Source organism: Oncorhynchus gorbuscha, linkage group LG09 (assembly GCF_021184085.1).
Source record: "Oncorhynchus gorbuscha isolate QuinsamMale2020 ecotype Even-year linkage group LG09, OgorEven_v1.0, whole genome shotgun sequence".
Classification (NCBI taxonomy): Eukaryota; Metazoa; Chordata; class Actinopteri; order Salmoniformes; family Salmonidae; genus Oncorhynchus; species Oncorhynchus gorbuscha.
The window spans coordinates 16,146,385-16,162,337 of NC_060181.1; the positions used below are offsets into that span (position 1 = coordinate 16,146,385).

General features: G+C 48.7%; 1 protein-coding gene across 3 annotated transcripts in view; it reads left to right on the forward strand.

Annotated features, from left to right (window-relative positions):
- Nucleotides 1-15,953, forward strand: part of LOC124043195 (collagen alpha-1(XVI) chain-like) — a 171,340-nt gene that overhangs the window by 23,250 nt on the left and 132,137 nt on the right. The gene's annotated exons all lie outside the window — the stretch shown is intronic.

Sequence of the window (15,953 nt, forward strand, 5' to 3'; positions counted from 1 at the left end):
GGGCCAATTGTGCTTCGCCTCATGGGTCTCCCGGTCATGGCTGGAACCAGCATCTGTAGCAATGCAGGTTGCACTGCGATGCAGTGTCTTAGACCACTGCACCACTCAGGAGGCTCCATCCACAAAGGTTTTAATGCTGATCAATTGCCTTGCACAAAGTATCAAAATACTAAAATACTACTTAAGCAGGACTCTTAAAGTATTTCATTTAAATGTTCATTTTATGTTTTGATCACAGAAACAGTGAGAGAATATGGAAAAAAATAAATAAATAATGAACTGTTAATTATATAAAGCAGCCCGTGTAATCATCTGCCAGAGAGTCGCCCCAATCGGCCCGAGATCCAAGTAAAACATTTAGGCCAGATAACTCACACCGGAATCGGCCCGAGACCCAAGTAAAACATTTAGGCCAGATAACTCACACCGGAATCGGCCCGAGACCCAAGTAAAACATTTAGGCCAGATAACTCACACCGGAATCGGCCCGAGACCCAAGTAAAACATTTAGGCCAGATAACTCACACCGGAATCGGCCCGAGACCCAAGTAAAACATTTAGGCCAGATAACTCACACCGGAATCGCCCGAGACCCAAGTAAAACATTTAGGCCAGATAACTCACACCGGAATCGGCCCGAGACCCAAGTAAAACATTTAGGCCAGATAACTCACACCGGAATCGGCCCGAGACCGGAATCGGCCCGAGACCCAAGTAAAACATTTAGGCCAGATAACTCACACCGGAATCGGCCCGAGACCCAAATCGTAAAACATTTAGGCCAGATAACTCACACCGGAATCGGCCCGAGACCCAAGTAAAACATTTAGGCCAGATAACTCACACCGAATCGGCCCGAGACCCAAGTAAAACATTTAGGCCAGATAACTCACACCGGAATCGCCCGAGACCGGAATCGAGACCCAAGTAAAACATTTAGGCCAGATAACTCACACCGGAATCAGATAACTCACACCGAGACCCAGACCCAAGTAAAACATTTAGGCCAGATAACTCACACCGGAATCGCCCGAGACCCAAGTAAAACATTTAGGCCAGATAACTCACACCGGAATCAGCCCGAGAATCGGCCCAGATAACTCACACCGGAATCCCACCCAAGTAAAACATTTAGGCCAGATAACTCACACCGGAATCGGCCCGAGACCCAAGTAAAACATTTAGGCCAGATAACTCACACCGGAATCGGCCCGAGACCCAAGTAAAACATTTAGGCCAGATAACTCACACCGGAATCGGCCCGAGACCCAAGTAAAACATTTAGGCCAGATAACTCACACCGGAATCGGCCCGAGACCCAAGTAAAACATTTAGGCCAGATAACTCACACCGGAATCGGCCCGAGACCCAAGTAAAACATTTAGGCCAGATAACTCACACCGAATCGGCCCGAGACCCAAGTAAAACATTTAGGCCAGATAACTCACACCGGAATCGGCCCGAGACCCAAGTAAAACATTTAGGCCAGATAACTCACACCGGAATCGGCCCGAGACCGGAATCGGCCCGAGACCCAAGTAAAACATTTAGGCCAGATAACTCACACCGGAATCGGCCCGAGACCCAAGTAAAACATTTAGGCCAGATAACTCACACCGGAATCGGCCCGAGCCCGATCATGATCAAGAGATATACTGGACCCTATGCCAGAGAGGTGTTTTTGGGACCACATCGTGTCTATTGTCCTGCTAAAACATGTTTTCACCAGCCCTCCAGGGCCGACAGAGAAGTTCATTACTTTACCCCCTTCCACTTGCCTCTTCCATTTATTCCCATAGTAATTCCTTATGGTTTGCATTGCAAATGAGGGCATAAACTGGGTCAAGATGCCGGCAGAGTAATCATACCTTTATGTAGTAAAATAAAGGTTAAATAAAAGTGTGCAAAGCTGTCATCAAGGCAAAGGGTGGCTACTTTGAAGAATCTAAAATCTAAAATAGATTTTTATTTGTTTAACACTTTTTTTTGCTTACTACGTGATTCCATATGTGTTATTTCATAGTGTTGATGCCTTCACTATTATTCAAAAATGTATAAAATAGTAAAAATAAAGAAAAACCCTTGAATGAGTATGTGTGTCCAAACTCTTGACTAGTACAGTATATCTCCCCCTGCACGTAATTTTAGAGCAGACGTTGTGTGCTCAATGTGTCACAGCGTTAATAATGTCTTGAGTCACTCTGGATATACAGACAGAATTTAGCAGGTCAGGAAATCAGTAGCTTTGACTGCCAAGAGAAACATCCTCAGGCTGTTTCGATCCCAATACAATGAAGAGACTTTTTCCTTTTGGGAGTTTTTCATGTGGTACTTTGGCACTGTACTAATATAGCTTACCCTATAAAACAACACACTTCACTGCTCCTATCCTGTGTATGTCACAATAAACATATATGTATCTGATTGCACTAGGAGTCAGAATACTGTTGGTTGTGAGATGGGAAGTTCTCTTATGTAAACACACTTTCTTCAGACAACACTTCAGTGTTCTTTTCTCTCTCACTCAATTCAATTCAAGGGGCTTTATTGGCACGGGAAACATATGCTAACATTGCCAAAGCAAGTGAAGTAGATAATATACAAAAGTGAAATAAACAATAATCTCTCTCTCTCTCTCTCTCTCTCTCTCTCTCTCTCTCTCTCTCTCTCTCTCTCTCTCTCTCTCTCTCATTCTTCCCCCTCATCCCTCTCTAAATAAATACATACATATGGAAACATCTGCTTTTCTTCTTTTTCTCCCTCTCTCTCCCCCTCCCACATAAATAAAGTGAAGGATAAGAGGCTGTCTGTGAGCAGATTCCTCCCCTCTGATTTAAAACACTTTGTACACGTGGCTGTGTGTGTGTGTGTGTGTGTGTGTGTGTGTGTGTGTGTGTGTGTGTGTGTGTGTGTGTGTGTGTGTGTGTGTGTGTGTGTGTGTGTGTGTGTGTGTGTGTGTGTGTGTGTGTGTGTGTGTGTGTGTGTGTGTGTGTGTGTGTGTGTGTGTGTGTGTGTGTGTGTGTGTGTGTGTGTGTGTGTCGCTCAGACTGGCACAGCTCCACTGTTCCTCCGTCTTTTAATATGTCATGACATAATTCCTAGTAAGAGTTTGATAGGAGCGTTATGAAAGTAGACCTACACTCTTAAATAAAGGTTCTACCTAGAACTTAAAAGGGTTCTTCAGCTGTCCCCATAGAACACTTTGAAGAGCTGATTTTGGTTCAAGGTAGAATTCTTTTTTTCCACAGAGGGTTCTGGATAGAACCCAAAAGGGTTTTAAACTGGATCCCAAAAGGGTTCTTTCTTTATATTTTACTCTCTCTCTCTCTCTCTCTTCTCCTTCATTCTTCTACTTGTCTCTTCTCCCTTCTCTCTCTCTCTCTCTCTCTCTCTCTCTCTCTCTCTCTCTCTCTCTCTCTCTCTCTCTCTCTCTCTCTCTCTCTCTCTCTCTCTCTCTCCATCTTTGATGAGGTGAACAGCAGTGTGTAACTTCCGCTTCTGAGTGGGGGAAGTCTGAATCTGTCTGACTGATTTGTGTTTCTGTCTGTGTGTGCACAAGCATGTGTGTGTGTGCAAGTGTGTTAGTGTATTTTTTTTCTACCAGTATTTGTATGTGTGTGTTTGCATATGTTTTTGCGTGCGTGTGTGTCCTAAAATGCATGTGTGTTTGTTGTTAATCTAGTAAAACTTCAGGTCAAGGGTGAGAGGGAGTGAAGCACAGATGTTGGCTTTTGGAATGACTCTGTTACAACTCCTCTCACCACTACCTCTACCTTCTCTCAACTCTGTCTCTACCTCTACCAATCCCCTGCCTTTACCTCCACCTCTACCTCTACCTTCTCTCAACTCTGTCTCTACCTCTACCAATCCCCTGCCTTTACCTCCACCTCTACCTCTACCTTCTCTCAACTCTGTCTCTACCTCTACCAATCCCCTGCCTTTACCTCCACCTCTACCTCTACCTTCTCTCAACTCTGTCTCTACCTCTACCAATCCCCTGCCTTTACCTCTACCTCTACCTCTACCTTCTCTCAACTCTGTCTCTACCTCTACCAATCCCCTGCCTTTACCTCCACCTCTACCTCTGCCTTTAACTATACCTCTACTTCTGCCTTTACCTCTACATCTTTCTCTACCTCACCTTTTCCTCTACCTCTGCCTCTACCTCTGCCGTTACCTCTACATCTACCTCTGCCTTTACCTCTAGTTCTGCCTTTACCTATACCTCTACTTCTGCCTCTACCCCTGCCTTTACCTCTACATCTACCTCTGCCTTTACCTCTACCTCTGCCTTTACCTATACCTCTACTTCTGCCTCTACCTCTGCCTTTACCTCGACCTCTACTTCTACTTCTGCCTTACCTTACCTCTACCTCTACCTCTACTTCTGCCTCTACTTCTGCATTTACCACTACCTCTACTTCTACTTCAGCCTTTACCTCTACCTCTATCTCTACCTCTCCCTCTCTCACCTCTGCCTCTACCTCTGCCTTTACCTCTACTTCTGCTTCTACTTCTGCATTTACCTCTTCCTCTATCACTACCTCTACCTCTCTTTCACCTCTGCCTCTGCCTCTGCCTTTACCACTGCCTCTACCTCTATCTCTACCTCTACCTCACCTTTTCCTCTACCTCTTCCTCTACCTCTGCCTTTACCTCTACATCTACCTCTGCCTTTACCACTGCCTCTACCTCTATCTCTACCTCACCTTTTCCTCTACCTCTGCCTCTGCCTCTGCCTCTACCTCTACTTTTACCTCTGCCTTTACCTCTACATCTACCTCTGCCTTTACCTCTACCTCTGCCTTTACCTATGCCTCTACTTCTGCCTCTACCTCTGCCTTTACCTCAACCTCTACTTCTGCCTTACCTCTACCTCTATTGCGACCTCTCTCACCTCTGCCTCTACTTCTGCCTTTACCTCTAAATCAAATCAAATCAAATGTATTTGTCGCATACACATGGTTAGCAGATGTTAATGCGAGTGTAGCGACATGTGTGTGCTTCTAGTTCCAACAATGCAGTAATAACCAACGAGTATGTCATGTTTGTCATTTATTGTCATGTCTTGTCCCTGTGCTCCCCATGCTATTCGTTTCCCTCTGCTGGTCTTGTTTGGTTCTATCCCTCTCTCTCCCCCTCCCTCTCTCACTCTCTCGCTCTCTCTTCTCTCTGTCGTTCCGTTCCTGCTCCCAGCTGTTCCTATTCCCCTAATCATCATTTAGTCTTCCCACACCTGTTCCCGATCCTTTCCCCTGATTAGAGTCCCTATTTATTCCTTTGTGATCCGTTCCTGTTCCGTCGGTTCCTTGTATTGTATTCACCATGCTGTGATTGCGTTTCGCCCTGTCCTGTCGTGTTTTTGCCGTGATTGTGTATCACCCTGTCCTGTCGTGTTTTGTGCCTTCATTAGATGCTGCGTGTGAGCAGGTGTCTCAGTCGACTACGGCCTGCGCCTACCCGGCGACCTGCAGTCTGTGGCCGCTTCTCCAGTTGTTTTCCCTCTACAAATCTAGAGGATTTCTGTTATTCCGTTTTGGACTTTAATAAACTCTGTTTCTGTTAAGTCGCGTTTGGGTCCTCTTTCACCTGCATGACAGAAGGAACCGACCAAGGAATGGACCCAGCGACTTCAGACGCTCGTTACACTGCCGTCGAGATCCAAGGAGCCATGCTCGGCAGACACGAGCAGGAATTGTCTGCTGCTCGCCATGCCGTGGAGAACCTGGCCGCTCAGGTTTCCGACCTCTCTGGACAGTTCCAGAGTCTACGTCTCGTGCCACCTGTTACTCCTGGCCTGCCGAGCCTCCAGAACCCAGGGTTAATAACCCACCTTGCTACTCCGGGCAGCCCACTGAGTGCCGCTCCTTTCTCACGCAGTGTGAGATTGTGTTCTCTCTCCAACCCCACACATACTCTAGAGAGAGAGCTCGGGTTGCTTACGTCATTTCACTCCTTACTGGCCGGGCTCGAGAATGGGGCACAGCTATCTGGGAGGCAAGGGCTGATTGCTCTAACAGATTCCAGAACTTTAAAGAGGAGATGATTCGGGTTTTTGACCGTTCAGTTTTTGGTGGGGAGGCTTCTAGGGCCCTGGCTTCCTTATGCCAAGGTGAACGGTCCATAACGGATTATTCCATTGAGTTTCGCACTCTTGCTGCCTCTAGTGAGTGGAACGAGCCGGCGCTGCTCGCTCGTTTTCTGGAGGGACTCCACGCAGTGGTTAGGATGAGATTCTCTCCCGGGAGGTTCCATCAGATGTGGATTCTTTGATTGCTCTCGCCATCCGCATAGAACGACGGGTAGATCTTCGTCACCGGGCTCGTGGAAGAGAGCTCGCATCAACGGTGTTTCCCTGCTCCGCATCGCAACCATCTCCCTCCTCTGGCTTTGAGACTGAGCCCATGCAGCTGGGAGGGATTCGCATCTCGAATAAGGAGAGGGAACGGAGGATCACCAACCGCCTGTGCCTCTATTGACCCAGTTGCTGGACATTTTGTTAATTCATGTCCAGTAAGAGGCCAGAGTCCATCAGTAAGCGGAGGGCTACTGGTGAGCGCTAATACTCAGGTCCCTTCATCTAGATCTTGTACTACTTTGTCGGTCCATCTACGCTGGACCGGTTCGGGTGCTACATGCAGTGCTTTGATTGACTCTGGGGCTGAGGGTTGTTTCATGGACGAAGCATGGGTTCGAAACATAACATTCCTTTCAGACCGTTAGACAGGCCTACGCCCATGTTTGCCTTAGATGGTAGTCATCTTCCCAGTATCAAATTTGAGACACTACCTTTAACTCTCACAGTATCTGGTAACCACAGTGAGACTATTTCTTTTTGATTTTCCGTTCACCGTTTACACCTGTTGTTTTGGGTCATCCCTGGCTAGTATGTCATAATCCTTCTATTAATTGGTCTAGTAATTCTATCCTATCCTGGAACGTTTCTTGTCATGTGAAGTGTTTAATGTCTGCCATCCCTCCCGTTTCTTCTGTTCCTACTTCTCAGGAGGAACCTGGCGATTTGACAGGAGTGCCGGAGGAATATCATGATCTGCGCACGGTCTTCAGTCGGTCCCGAGCCAACTCCCTTCCTCCTCACCGGTCGTATGATTGTAGTATTGATCTCCTTCCGGGGACCACTCCTCCTCGAGGTAGACTATACTCTCTGTCGGCTCCCGAACGTAAGGCTCTCGAGGATTATTTGTCTGTGTCTCTTGACGCCGGTACCATAGTGCCTTCTTCTTCTCCGGCCGGGGCGGGGTTCTTTTTTGTTAAAAAGAAGGACGGTACTCTGCGCCCTGCGTGAATCGAGGGCTGAATGACATAACGGTTAAGAATCGTTATCCGCTTCCCCTTATGTCATCAGCCTTCGAGATTCTGCAGGGAGCCAGGTGCTTTACTAAGTTGGACCTTCGTAACGCTTACCATCTCGTGCGCATCAGAGAGGGGGACGAGTGGAAAACGGCGTTTAACACTCCGTTAGGGCATTTTGAGTACCGGGTTCTGCCGTTCGGTCCGCCAATGCGCCAGCTGTTTTTCAGGCATTAGTTAATGATGTTCTGAGAGACATGCTGAACATTTTTGTTTTTGTCTATCTTGACGATATCCTGATTTTTTCTCCGTCACTCGAGATTCATGTTCAGCACGTTCGACGTGTTCTACAGCGCCTTTTAGAGAATTGTCTCTACGTAAAGGCTGAGAAGTGCTCTTTTCATGTCTCCTCCGTTACTTTTCTCGGTTCCGTTATTTCCGCTGAAGGCATTCAGATGGATTCCGCTAAGGTCCAAGCTGTCAGTGATTGGCCCGTTCCAAGGTCACGTGTCGAGTTGCAGCGCTTTTTAGGTTTCGCTAATTTCTATCGGCGTTTCATTCGTAATGCCCCTCTCTCGGTCAAGTTGCTGCCCACAGCTCTTACTTCTGTTAAGACGTGTTTTATGGTCCGGTTCCGCCCAGGGAGCTTTTGATCTTCTAAAAGAACGTTTTACGTCCGCTCCTATCCTCGTTACTCCTGACGTCCCACTAGACAATTCATTGTCGAGGTTGACGCTTCAGAGGTAGGCGTGGGAGCCATCCTATCCCAGCGCTTCCAGTCTGACGATAAGGTTCATCCTTGCGCTTATTTTTCTCATCGCCTGTCGCCATCTGAGCGCAACTATGATGTGGGTAACCGTGAACTGCTCGCCATCCGCTGTAGCCCTAGGCGAATGGCGACAGTGGTTGGAGGGGGCGACCGTTCCTTTTGTCGTTTGGACAGACCATAAGAACCTTGAGTACATCCGTTCTGCCAAACGACTTAATGCCCGTCAAGCTCGTTGGGCGTTGTTTTTCGCTAGTTTCGAGTTTGTGATTTCTTACCGTCCGGGTAGCAAGAACACCAAGCCTGATGCCTTATCCCGTCTGTTTAGTTCTTCTGTGGCTTCTACTGATCCCGAGGGGATTCTTCCTTATGGGCGTGTTGTCGGGTTAACAGTCTGGGGAATTGAAAGACAGGTTAAGGAAGCACTCACGCACACTGCGTCGCCGCGCTTGTCCTAGTAACCTCCTTTTTTACGTTCCTGTTTCCACTCGTCTGGCTGTTCTTCAGTGGGCTCACTCTGCCAAGTTAGCTGGTCATCCCGGTGTTCGAGGCACTCTTGCGTCTATTCGCCAGCGCTTTTGGTGGCCGACTCAGGAGCGTGACACGCGCCGTTTCGTGGCTGCTTGTTGGACTGCGCGCAGACTAAGTCGGGTAACTCTCCTCCTGCCGGTCGTCTCAGACCGCTCCCCATTCCTTCTCGACCATGGTCTCACATTGCCTTAGACTTCATTACCGGTCTGCCTTTGTCTGCGGGGAAGACTGTGATTCTGACGGTTGTCGATAGGTTCTCTAAGGCGGCACATTTCATTCCCCTCGCTAAACTTCCTTCCGCTAAGGAGACGGCACAAATCATTATTGAGAATGTATTCAGAATTCATGGCCTCCCGTTAGACGCCGTTTCAGACAGAGGCCCGCAATTCACGTCACAGTTTTGGAGGGAGTTCTGTCGTTTGATTGGTGCGTCCGTCAGTCTCTCTTCCGGGTTTCATCCCCAGTCTAACGGTCAAGCAGAGAGGGCCAATCAGACGATTGGTCGCATACTACCCAGCCTTTCTTTCAGAAACCCTGCGTCTTGGGCAGAACAGCTCCCCTGGGCAGAATACGCTCACCAATCGCTTCCTTCGTCTGCTACCGGGTTATCTCCGTTTCAGAGTAGTCTGGGTTACCAGCCTCCTCTGTTCTCATCCCAGCTTGCCGAGTCCAGCGTTCCCTCCGCTCAACGTTTGTCCAACGTTGTGAGCGCACCTGGAGGAGGGTGAGGTCTGCACTTTGCCGTTACAGGGCACAGACGGTGAGAGCCGCCAATAAACGCAGGATTAAGAGTCCAAGGTATTGTTGCGGCCAGAGAGTGTGGCTTTCCACTCGCAACCTTCCTCTTACGACAGCTTCTCGTAAGTTGACTCCGCCTTCATTGGTCCGTTCCGTGTCTCCCAGGTCGTCAATCCTGTCGCTGTGCGACTAGTTCTTCCGCGACATCTTCGTCCGTCCATCCTGTCTTCCATGTCTCCTGTGTTAAGCCCTTTCTTCGCACCCCCGTTCGTCTTCCTCCCCCCTCCCGTCCTTGTCGAGAGCGCACCTATTTACAAGGTACATAAGATTATGGACATGCGTTCTCGGGGACGGGGTCACTTCTACCTAGTGGATTGGGAGGGTTACGGTCCTGAGGAGAGGAGTTGGGTTCCGTCTCGGGACGTGCTGGACCGTTTACGCTCATCGATGATTTCCTCCGTTGCCGCCAGGATTCCTCCTCGAGTGCGCCAGGAGGCGCTCGGTGAGTGGGGGGTACTGTCATGTTTGTCATTTATTGTCATGTCTTGTCCCTGTGCTCCCCATGCTATTCGTTTCCCTCTGCTGGTCTTGTTTGGTTCTATCCCTCTCTCTCCCCCTCCCTCTCTCACTCTCTCGCTCTCTCTTCTCTCTGTCGTTTTCCGTTCCTGCTCCCAGCTGTTCCTATTCCCCTAATCATCATTTAGTCTTCCCACACCTGTTCCCGATCCTTTCCCTGATTAGAGTCCCTATTTATTCCTTTGTGATCCGTTCCTGTTCCGTCGGTTCCTTGTATTGTATTCACCATGCTGTGATTGCGTTTCGCCCTGTCCTGTCGTGTTTTTGCCGTGATTGTGTATCACCCTGTCCTGTCGTGTTTTGTGCCTTCATTAGATGCTGCGTGTGAGCAGGTGTCTCAGTCGACTACGGCCTGCGCCTACCCTCTATTGCGACCTGCAGTCTGTGGCCGCTTCTCCAGTTGTTTTCCCCTCTACAAATCTAGAGGATTTCTGTTATTCCGTTTTGGACTTTAATAAACTCTGTTTCTGTTAAGTCGCGTTTGGGTCCTCTTTCACCTGCATGACAGAGTAATCAAACCTAACAAATCCAAAACTACTACATTATACACACAAGTGTAAAAGGATAAAGAATATGTACATTAATATATGTGAATGAGGGATGGTACAGAAGGGCATAGGCAAGATGCCGTAGATGGTATCGAGTGCAGTATATACATATGAGATGAGTAATGTAGGGTATGTAAACAAAGTGGCATAGTTTAAAGTGGCTAGTGATACATTATTATTTATTATTATTATTATTATTATTATTATTACATGTATTACATAAAGATGCAGTAGATGATATAGAGTACAGTATATACATATACATATGAGATGAGTAATGTAGTGTATGTAAACATTATATTATGAAGCATTGTTTAAATTGGCTAGTGATATATTTTACATCAATGTCCATCAATTTCCATTATTAAAGTGGCTGGAGTTGAGTCAGTGTGTTGGCAGCAGCCACTCAATGTTAGTGGTGGCTGTTTAACAGTCTGATGGCCTTGAGATAGAAGCTGTTTTTCAGTCTCTCAGTCCCTGCTTTGATGTACCTGTACTGACCTCGCCTTCTTATTGATAGCGGGGTGAACAGGCAGTGGCTCGGGTGGTTGTTGTCCTTGATGATCTTTTTGGCCTTCCTGTGACATCGGGTGGTGTAGGTGTCCTGGAGGGCAGGTAGTTTGCCCCCGGTGATGTGTTGTGCAGACCTCACTACCCTCTAGAGAGCCTTACGGTTGTGGGCGGAGCAGTTGCCGTACCAGGCGGTGATACAGCCCGACAGGATGCTCTCGATTGTGCATCTGTAGAAGTTTGTGAGTGCTTTTGGTGTCAAGCCAAATTTATTCAGCCTCCTGAGGTTGAAGAGGCGCTGCTGCACCTTCTTCACAACGCTGTCTGTGTGGGTGGACCAATTCAGCTTGTCCGTGATGTGTACGCCGAGGAACTTAAAACTTACTACCCTCTCCACTACTGTCCCATCGATGTGGATAGGGGGGGGATTCCCTCTGCTGTTTCCTGAAGTCCACAATCATCTCCTTTGTTTTGTTGACGTTGAGTGTGAAGTTATTTTCCTGACACCACACTCCAAGGGCCCTCACCTCCTCCCTGTAGGCCATCTCGTCGTTGTTGGTAATCAAGCCCACCACTGTAGTGTCGTCTGTAAACTTGATGATTGAGTTGGAGGTGTGCATGGCCACGCAGTCGTGGGTGAAAAGGGAGTACAGGAGAGGGCTCAGAACGCACCCTTGTGGGGCCCCAGTGTTGAGGATCAGCGGGGTGGAGATGTTGTTACCTACCCTCACCACCTGGGGGCGGCCCGTCAGGAAGTCCAGTAACATTTACATTACATTTACATTTAAGTTATTTAGCAGACGCCCTTATCCAGAGCGACTTACAAATTGGTGCATTCACCTTATGGCATCCAGTGGAACAGTCACTTTACAATAGTGCATCTAAATCTTAAAGGGGTGGGGGGTGAGAAGGATTACTTATCCTATCCTAGGTATTCCTTAAAGAGGTGGGGTTTCAGGTGTCTCCGGAAGGTGGTGATTGACTCCGCTGTCCTGGCGTCGTGAGGGAGTTTGTTCCACCATTGGGGGGCCAGAGCAGCGAACAGTTTTGACTGGGCTGAGCGGGAACTGTACTTCCTCAGTGGTAGGGAGGCGAGCAGGCCAGAGGTGGATGAACGCAGTGCCCTTGTTTGGGTGTAGGGCCTGATCAGAGCCTGGAGGTACTGAGGTGCCGTTCCCCTCACAGCTCCGTAGGCAAGCACCATGGTCTTGTAGCGGATGCGAGCTTCAACTGGAAGCCAGTGGAGAGAGCGGAGGAGAGGGGTGACGTGAGAGAACTTGGGAAGGTTGAACACCAGTCGGGCTGCGGCTTTCTGGATGAGTTGTAGGGGTTTAATGACACAGGCAGGGAGCCCAGCCAACAGCGAGTTGCAGTAATCCAGACGGGAGATGACAAGTGCCTGGATTAGGACCTGCGCCGCTTCCTGTGTGAGGCAGGGTCGTACTCTGCGGATGTTGTAGAGCATGAACCGACAGGAACGGGCCACCGCCTTGATGTTAATTGAGAATGACAGGGTGTTGTCCAGGATCACGCCAAGGTTCTTAGCGCTCTGGGAGGAGGACACAATGGAGTTGTCAACCGTGATGGCGAGATCATGGAACGGGCAGTCCTTCCCCGGGAGGAAGAGCAGCTCTGTCTTGCCGAGGTTCAGCTTGAGGTGGTGATCCGTCATCCACACTGATATGTCTGCCAGACATGCAGAGATGCGATTCGCCACCTGGTCATCAGAAGGGGGAAAGAAGAAGATTAATTGTGTGTCGTCTGCATAGCAATGATAGGAGAGACCATGTGAGGTTATGACAGAGCCAAGTGACTTGGTGTATAGCGAGAATAGGAGAGGGCCTAGAACAGAGCCCTGGGGGACACCAGTGGTGAGAGCGCGTGGTGAGGAGACAGATTCTCGCCACGCCACCTGGTAGGAGCGACCTGTCAGGTAGGACGCAATCCAAGCGTGGGCCGCGCCGGAGATGCCCAACTCGGAGAGGGTGGAGAGGAGGATCTGATGTTTCACAGTATCGAAGGCAGCCGATAGGTCTAGAAGGATGAGAGCAGAGGAGAGAGAGTTAGCTTTAGCAGTGCGGAGCACCTCCGTGATACAGAGAAGAGCAGTCTCAGTTGAATGACTGGTCTTGAAACCTGACTGATTTGGATCAAGAAGGTCATTCAGAGAGAGATAGCGGGAGAGCTGGCCAAGGACGGCACATTCAAGAGTTTTGGAGAGAAAAGAAAGAAGGGATACTGGTCTGTAGTTGTTGACATCGGAGGGATCGAGTGTAGGTTTTTTCAGAAGGGGTGCAACTCTCGCTCTCTTGAAGACGGAAGGGACGTAGCCAGCGGTCAGGGATGAGTTGATGAGCGAGGTGAGGTAAGGGAGAAGGTCTCCGGAAATGGTCTGGAGAAGAGAGGAGGGGATAGGGTCAAGCGGGCAGGTTGTTGGGCGGCCGGCCGTCACAAGACGCGAGATTTCATCTGGAGAGAGAGGGGAGAAAGAGGTCAGAGCACAGGGTAGGGCAGTGTGAGCAGAACCAGCGGTGTCGTTTGACTTAGCAAACGAGGATCGGATGTCGTCGACCTTCTTTTCAAAATGGTTGACGAAGTCATCTGCAGAGAGGGAGGAGGGGGGAGGGGGAGGAAGATTCAGGAGGGAGGAGAAGGTGGCAAAGAGCTTCCTAGGGTTAGAGGCAGATGCTTGGAATTTAGAGTGGTAGAAAGTGGCTTTAGCAGCAGAGACAGAGGAGGAAAATGTAGAGAGGAGGGAGTGAAAGGATGCCAGTTGCACAGGGTGGGCTTCAAACCCAGGGTCTCGAGCTTGATGACGAGTTTGGAGGATACTATGGTGTTAAATGCTGAGCTGTAGTCAATGAACAGCATTCTTACATAGGTATTCCTCTTGTCCAGATGGGTTAGGGCAGTGTGCAGTGTGGTTGAGATTGCATCGTCTGGGGACCTATTTGGGCAGTAAGCAAATTGGAGTGGGTCTAGGGTGTCAGGTAGGGTGGAGGTGATATGGTCCTTGACTAGTCTCTCAAAGCACTTCATGATGACGGAAGTGAGTGCTACGGGGCGGTAGTCGTTTAGCTCAGTTACCTTAGCTTTCTTGGGAACAGGAACAATGGTGGCCCTCCTGAAGCATGTGAGAACAGCAGACTGGGATAAGGATTGATTGAATATGTCCGTAAACACACCAGCCAGCTGGTCTGCGCATGCTCTGAGGGCGCGGCTGGGGATGCTGTCTGGGCCTGCAGCCTTGCGAGGGTTAACACGTTTAAATGTTTTCCTCACGTCGGCTTCAGTGAAGGAGAGTCCGCAGATTTTGGTTGCGGGCCGTGTCAGTGGCATTGTATTGTCCTCAAAGCGGGCAAAAAAGTTATTTAGTCTGCCTGGGAGCAAGACACCCTGGTCCGTGACGGGGCTGGTTTTCTCTTTGTAATCCGTGATTGACTGTAGACCCTGTCACATACCTCTTGTGTCTGAGCCGTGACTCTACTTTGTCTCTATACTGATGCTTAGCTTGTTTGATTGCCTTGCAGAGGGAATAGCTACACTGTTTGTATTCGGTTATGTTTCGGGTTACCTTTCCATGGTTAAAAGCAGTGGTTCGTGCTTTCAGTTTCACGTGAATGCTGCCATCAATCCACGGTTTCTGGTTTGGGAATGTTTTAATCATTGCTATGGGAACGACATCATCAATGCACTTCCTAATGAACTCGCTCAACGAATCAGCGTATTTGTCAATGTTGTTGATGGACGCAATGCGGAACATATCCCAGTCCGCGTGATCGAAGCAGTCTTGAAGAGTAGAATCAGATTGGTCGGACCAGCGTTGAACAGACCTGAGCGCGGGAGCTTCTTGTTTTAGTTTATGTCTGTCAGCAGGGAGCAACAAAATGGAGTTGTGGTCAGCTTTTCCGAAAGGAGGGTGGGGGAAGGCCTTATATGTGTCGCGGAAGTTAGAATAACAATGATCCAAGGTTTTACCAGCCCTGGTTGCGCAATCGATATGCTGATACAATTTAGGGAGTCTTGTTTTCAGATTAGCCTTGTTAAAATCCCCAGCTACAATGAATGCAGCCTCAGGATATGTGGTTTCCAGTTTGCAAAGAGTCAAATAAAGTTAGTTCAGGGCCATCGATGTGTCTGCTTGGGGGGGAATATATACGGCTGTGATTATAATCTCTACCCCTGCCTTTACCCCTACCTCAACTTCGGCTTCTACTTCTGCACATACCACTATCTCTACCTCTACTTCTGCTTCTACTTCTGCATTTATCTCTACCTCTACCTCTCTCTCACCTCTGCCTCTACCTCTCTTTCACCTCTGCCTCTACCTCTGCCTTTATCTCTACCTCTACCTCTCTCTCACCTCTGCCTCTACCTCTCTTTCACCTCTGCCTCTACCTCTGCCTCTACCTCTGCCTCTACCTCTGCCTCTACCTCTGCCTCTACCTCTGCCTTTATCTCTACCTCTACCTCTCTCTCACCTCTGCCTCTACCTCTCTTTCACCTCTGCCTCTACCTCTGCCTCTACCTCTGCCTTTATCTCTACCTCTCTCTCACCTCTGCCTCTACCTCTCTTTCACCTCTGCCTCTACCTCTATCTCTGCCTCTACCTCTGCCTTTACCTCTACCTCTGCCTTTACCTCTACCTCTACTTCTGCTTCTACTTCTATCTCTACATCTTTCTCTGTCTTTACCTCTACCTCTACCTCTACCTCTCTCTCTCTCACCTCTGCCTTTACCTCTACCTCTGCCTCTACCTCTATCTCTACCTCTACCTCTCTCTCACCTCTGCCTTTATCTATACCTCTACCTCTGCATTTACCTCTACCTCTTCCTCTAACTCTACCTTTAGCTCTACCCCTGCCTATACCTTTTCCTCCACCTCTACCGTTACCTCTACCTTTATCTCTATCTTTACCTCTATGATAATAATTGTCAGGGGTTACTATCTACCATTTCTCCATTATAACACT